The sequence below is a fragment of the Phaseolus vulgaris genome, chromosome 7 (genome assembly GCF_051622355.1).
Source record: "Phaseolus vulgaris cultivar YP4 chromosome 7, ASM5162235v1, whole genome shotgun sequence".
Taxonomy (NCBI): Eukaryota; Viridiplantae; Streptophyta; class Magnoliopsida; order Fabales; family Fabaceae; genus Phaseolus; species Phaseolus vulgaris.
The window spans coordinates 35,342,561-35,349,376 of NC_143504.1; the positions used below are offsets into that span (position 1 = coordinate 35,342,561).

At 33.9% G+C, this 6,816-nt stretch overlaps 1 long non-coding RNA gene across 1 annotated transcript; it reads right to left on the reverse strand.

Moving 5' to 3' along the window:
- Window positions 1-1,887: 1,887 nt before the first annotated feature.
- LOC137828780 (uncharacterized) lies at window positions 1,888-4,819 on the reverse strand. Its single transcript, XR_011083970.2, has 3 exons — window positions 2,444-4,819; window positions 2,144-2,275; window positions 1,888-2,026 (listed from the first exon to the last, which is right to left on the reverse strand). It is a non-coding gene; the product is annotated as an uncharacterized LOC137828780 (long non-coding RNA).
- Window positions 4,820-6,816: the final 1,997 nt, after the last annotated feature.

Consider the following 6,816-nt stretch of genomic DNA (forward strand, 5'->3'; position numbering starts at 1 on the left):
GACTCCTCAAAAAATGGTTTTCAAATTTTGGTTCTCATGCTTGGAGATAAACCATGAAGTCTTACCACTTCTCTAAAGAAGAGCTTATCCATAACCATAAAAATAGAATCAAAACCTTTTGCTGTCCTAAGAAGTTCTAATATAAAATCTATGTTTATGTCTTCCCATGGAGCCCTTGCAAAGGGTGAAAGAGCATAGAGTTCATGAGACATTGCCTTAGAGTTAGTTTTAAAATAAGAAATGCATCTAAGGTAATGTCTTTGAACATCTTTTCTCATGGGTGACCAAAAGAATTTTCCTTTTAAAAGCTCTAGAGTTTTATCAACTCTAAATTGGCCCTGAGTTCTCCTTCGTGAAGAATTTCTTTTTTATGTGTGAAGGTAGTTTCGTTGGTACGACCATTGATCATGGAAATTTTAACACTTTGCAATGGTCGTCTCAATAAGACATGACAAGTTTCTTTAGGCACTACCTCACATAAAAATTTATCTTTGTAGATGCCTATAGATAACTTGACCTTCACTTGTTGGTGATATCTTAGTACATATTCAAAATAATCTACTACATTTTTATCTATGCAATCCTCCTTTAAGGATTCTTTTTTCACTATGCTTGCAAGTGTTCCTTTACAAAAGGTAAGGCTTTGAGATTGTTCAACAAGAAACATATTTTCAAAGGTATTTTTAGATGGATTGTCTTCTCCCACACCTTTTGCTCCCTAAGGGTTTTCTCTTTTTCTATTTTGATTTTTTTTTTCTCTTCATCCCTTTTTTGTTTCATTTGTACTTGATCTCTCACCACTTGTGAATGTGGTAAAGTATAAACTTCTTTTGATTATGGGTGAATGTAATCTCATTGGTTAGACCATTGTGCATGGTTTTCTTGTCAAATTGCCAAGGTCTACCCAATAAGATGTGGCAAGCCTCCATAGGAACTACATCACATAAAACATTATCTTTGTAGTTACCTATAGAAAACTCGACTTTCACTTGCTTGTCTACAGTTAGTTCCCCATCTTCATTAATCCATTGAAGTTTGTAAGGTTTTGGATGAGGGACTACTTGTAGACTTAGCTTTTCAACCATCCTAGCGCTACAACAATTGCAGCAAGAACCACTATCCACAATGAGAGAACATATGTTTTCTAAAACTTTGCATCTTATATGAAAGATATTCTCTCTTTGTGTTTCTATGCTCACACTAGTTTGGTTGTTGAGGGTCCTCTTAATCATCATTAATTCCCCCTCTAATGGATACACTCTTTCATTATCTCCCCCTTCTTCTTTGTCACTAGGTACTTCATCACAATTAGTGTACTCATTTATTCCTTTTAAAAACAAGGCTCTTTGGTTTGGACACTACAAAAAAACGTGTATAATGCGGCGGTTATTTTCGTAAAAACTGGCGTTTTTAACCGCCGCATTATACGTCTGTGGCGGTACTGCGTACCGCCAGAATTCTTGCCGCCACAAAGTTTAATGTGGCGGTCAATTAAGAACCGTTGTAGCAGACGCCATATTATGCATTGTATAAAGTGGCGGTTTTAAGCGTGTAATTGGCATCAGTTATAAATGTCGTAATTTTAAAACTGGTACACCAATTATAACGTAAATAGTGGCAGTTTTAACCGCCACTTAATACGATATAATATAAATTTAATTTAATTTTTAATATTTATAATAATTTATTTAATTTCGTTTTATAATTTGATTTCATAATATTATTTAATTTTATATTATAATTAAATTATAAGATAAATTAATTTTATAATAAAATTAAACCTCATAATATAAATAAAATTGATAAATATAATAATAAGAAATGATTTTATTCATTCATTAAGATAACAAAGTTTATAATGTCAAACTAATCCAAAAAACAATTGAATTAAATTGTCAAAATGTAAATTTTATTTGAATATATTACAACTAATGTCATAGTCCTAATTCTAATTTGTCTTGTTGTCTCCACTTGATCCAATAATATTCTGGTTTAGTGATGAAGTACGACTTCCATCATCCGGTGCCTGAAATTAATTAAAATATGTTTAGAGTTAATTTTCAAATTTTAAAAAATAAATGAAAAGAATATTATATATCCAAGGAGTGTGCATAAATTAAGGAGTGTGCATGAAAGCCCATACCCTCCTGACATGGCATATTCAGCAGATGATTGTTCACTTATTGGGATGGAAGGTTTAAGGTCGTATTCACTGGTTGCACCAAACTCACTAAGCACTTCTTCTGACACATCACCCTCTAGTACTCTTCACAACCTAATTAATTCATTAGTTCATCCATCATAACTTAAGTTAAACAAAGCTTATTCAAATTATATAAACAACAACAATTAGAAAAGAGAGAGAGAAAAAATAACATGTGACAAATTAATGATTTAAAATAGGAGGAAAGTGAAATGAATGTATAGAGATATTATTAATTACCTGACTCATTTTTGGACACCTCTTTGTTGAGTGCCTTATGCTAAATGCAGCACAAGTCACCATACAAGCCATTAGTTGCTTGTCATAAATCCCCTCTAAACGTGGATCCACAAGCCCTACAAAACTTTCATCCTCCATTGCCTTTGGAATATGCAGACTTGTAATCTTAAAATTGTTTCTTAAATAATAGTTAAACATTCAACGTATTCCTAATTTAAGTAATCATGAAAAAACATTGTTTAAGGCATGGATAGCATACACCAAAAACAACCTATGAAACAGTTCTTACTCCAAAATTCACTTAAAACAATGATGTGGCATGGATAGTAAAAAGACATGTAGCCATAAACCAAAAAAATTTAGATTCGCCTCAAACAAAAATGAACAAAAATAATTGGGCGCTGCTTCACCCTTTTTCATCTCCATATACAACACATCAATGGGAAAACTAATTGTATGATACTTATAAAGGTTAATCTTTTGGCAAAGAGATGCAAAGAGGTCATACTTGGGTTGTGGAAGAAATCTTGCAAGAGGTAACAGTTTTCTTAGATCAATGTAAAACTTGTCACTAGCTAAATAAGAGGTAGCAACACGTTCTGTTTTGGGATAAGAGAAGCCTGTAGCCGCTGGCAGATCCAAGAATATAATGCTACTTACCTTCAACAGTATAATTAAGCTTGTGTTTATTTGGACAAAAAAATGAAGCTTGCAACAAAGAAAGTTGCAGATGGAATAACTACATAGCAAATGAAATCAGTGTTATAGATTAATATATCTAATTCAGGTAACAGGTAAGTATCTAATTCCAATATCTACATTCATTGCAAGAATAGCCACATGTTATTTCAGCATGAATCCAAATAACTTACGCAACAGTATAATATGAGATGCTCAAGTCTGACATTGAGTAGTAGTATGAGAGTATGTAATGATTATGCAGATTTCTGTTTTGCTTCTAACTTGGAGTCATATTTTAGATCATTGTTGCACACATATGCTATTTAGTCATATTTACATGCCAACTTTTAATTGTATAGGATTTTGTTAAGGTTTGAATAGTTCTTAATCTGTTTTTTTATCTGCATAAACCCATAAATAATTACCAATATCAGGTTATTGGTACTGAGGTAAACCTATTACCAACCAAGCTCTCACATGGCCTGAATTTGGCTAAAGCCTTACACTTACATACATCTCACATACAGGACCAACATATATCATTCCCACACCATTAACCCAGTGCAAGACCAGTGGCCCACGTTGCTGCCTTCAAAATCCTTCCTATTTACTTCCAGTGATTCAAATTTACATTATTCCATAATCTTGTGTGTTGCCCATTACTGCCCCTACCAGTTTCCTACTCCCATTTATCTTCAATTCCACTATGGTTACCTATAAAACCTCCACCCTCCATGTTCCACTCATCCATATGGCAATAAAATCTATACAAGCACCACTATGTCACCTTCATTCTCGAAACTCTTGTCAAAAGAGTTTAACCTGTAGAAAGCACAAGATTCTGCAGAATTGTATTTTCAAATTTTGCATAAAAATTTATCATTGATGCTTGTCTTAGTTTCCAGCTTCACATAACCTTTGCCACATTCAATTCTAGCAGCCATACTGAATTAGAATAGATTTGAACAGAACATATGTGCTGGAAGGAACCAAAGTAAATTTCAGTATTTCTGGTTGTTTAATAGATTTCAGTTTTTCTTCTAACTTGGGAGTCATATTTTAGATCATTGCTACTCACATATGATATTTAGTCATGTAGTTTGTATTACTTCTTCAATCCTAAGTTAGAAATTCAGAAACTGATTGGATTGTGTAATTATATGCATTAAAGTTTACATGCCAACTTTTAATTGTATAGGATTTTTTTAAGGTTTATATTCTGACAGTATTATATTCCACTCTACATATTAAACGCAATCTGCAATCTGTTAAGCTGATGACAGGATTTTTCATCTAGTATTACAGAATGCCTGTGTAGGGAAGAACCAAAGTCCCTTGAGCGTCTTTTCTGCCTCTACCCACAATTGAGGCTAAAACTAAGTATACAAATGAGTAAACAAGTAGAGGAAAATATCGGGTAAAAAGATAAAATGATTGATGAAAATTTGGAGAAACCAACCCAAAACATCATAAAATAAAATATATACCCTAAAACAAAAAGAGAGTCAAATAAATCACTAACCTTTTAGGGTTTCACCGCAAACGACGAATCATCTACCTCCTCACCACAAAGAACTTTGTTTGGCTGCAGTGTTCCTAAAATCTAACATTTGATGACCTTTCTACCATATCCACGTGTTCCTAAAATCTAACATTCAAATTCAAAAGCTATAATGTTGTTAAACAACACAACTAACTATATGCAACTCAAACCACTATTCTGAAATCTAGTTTAGATATTATAATCAAATACAAATAGTAAAATAAAACCTACAACAACCCTTAAAATAGAGATGAGAGGCAATAGCCTATTAAGTGCGAAGAGAAGATGAGTTGCGAAGAGAAGATGGTGAATGTGCAGAGAGAAGGCGGAGAGTGGCGGGGAGAAGACAGTGAGTACCAGAGAGAAAATGGTGAGTGGGACAGTGAGTTGCATAGAGAAGATGGTGGATGTGGCAAAGAGAAGAAGAAGAGCAGTAGGGAGAAGATGAGTTTTGGAAGAGAGAAGAAGAAAGGGTTTCAAAGAGAAAGAGAATTTGAAAGGTTTTAGAGAATAAATTTGGGAATTATTTCAGAATTACGTGGAGGGAACGAAACGCGGAAGAGCACTAATTTAGAAAGATAATTATGGCGGTTCTAAATGTCATATTTTGAAGGATAATTATGGCGGTTAGAAAACTGTCGTATTATACAGATAATAGTGGTGGTTTTTAATAACCGCCATATTATAACTGCCACTATATACACGTTTTCTTCCAAAACATTTAAAGCTTTTAACATCCCTAGTGCGAATGGGTGGAGTGAGCATATCTTTTCATATGGTTTTGGGAGTCTCTTTTGGTTTTTCTTTAGGTGTACTCTCCTCCCTTTTAAAGTCTCTTCTTGGATAGGAGTTAGAGTATGAACCTTCCCTACGACTTGAAGTTTTCCTTAAATTTTGTTGTTCAACTTTGATAAATAGTTGAACCAAATCATTCAAGTCTTGGTAGGGTAGAAGTTCAACTCTATCTCTAATCTCAAGATTTAGCCCACTTAAAAATCTAGCTATGGTGGTATGGTTGTCTTCGTTAATTCCTGCCTTTTTTATATATAGCGCGATCTTTTGCCAATATTCTTCTACACTTAGATTCTTTTGATGAAGTCCTTGGGGTTTGTCCATTGACTTCCTATTGTAGTATGAGGGAATATGGCGACATCTCAAGGCTCCCCTAAGGTCATTCCAATATGTAATGGGAGGGTCTTTGTGGAGATGTCTCTCTCTTTTTAGGGAAATCCACCAATTCATAGCATTTCCTTGAAAACTTAAGGTGGCTAAGGGTACCTTTCTTTCCTCACTTACTCTATGGCAAGCAAACAATTGTTCTACCTTCATTTCCCAATCTAGATAGGTTTCTACATTTTCTTTCCCATGGAAATAAGGTAGATCTACCCTAACCTCCTTAGTGCTTTCTTTTCTTTCTTTTCTAGCTCTCCTAGGGGGTGGTTGATAATATTCATTGATCCTAAGGCTTTGTTCCCCAAAAGAACTATCTACCCTAGAGCTAGATGCATGAGAACTTCTTTTTAATTTATTGGATTCATCTCTTTCTTTAACCATTTTCCACTCATCTTGTATCAAAGCAAATTGAGCATCCCCTTCTTTGAGTTGGGTCTCATATTGCAATTGTTTATATAAAAGTGTTTGAACATCTTGGGCAACTTTTTCCAAAAGGGTTTTAAGAAGTGTCAATTCACTTTCACTAGAATTGCGAGATGGAGAAGACATGGTTAAAGACTTGTGTCTTAAGTATTTTACCTCAAAAAATATAAAGCTAGTAGTGAAGGTAGCTTTCCAGGAAAGAGAGGTGAGTCACTAGGACTTCTTAAGTACCAAGTCTTCCCTTGCCAAAAACTATCCCTCAAAACTTGTCTCGCACCTTTTTCTAAGTAAACTACGTGAGTCACAAGTAGAATGAAAACACAATTTTATGCAAAGAAAACAATGCAAAGCAATAAAAAATACAAGGCAAGTATTTAAAGAAAAAACAATTACTAAGCACAAATTAAAGATTGCTAACAAGAAAGCTTTAAACTAGACGATTCCTAAGGTGAGGCTTCTAGACACTTGGAGCCATTGAAGACACACTCACCGTCTACACGTAATTAATCCACTAATTAATCAAAGTTAAATTTAATTACAACTCAAAGGAAAT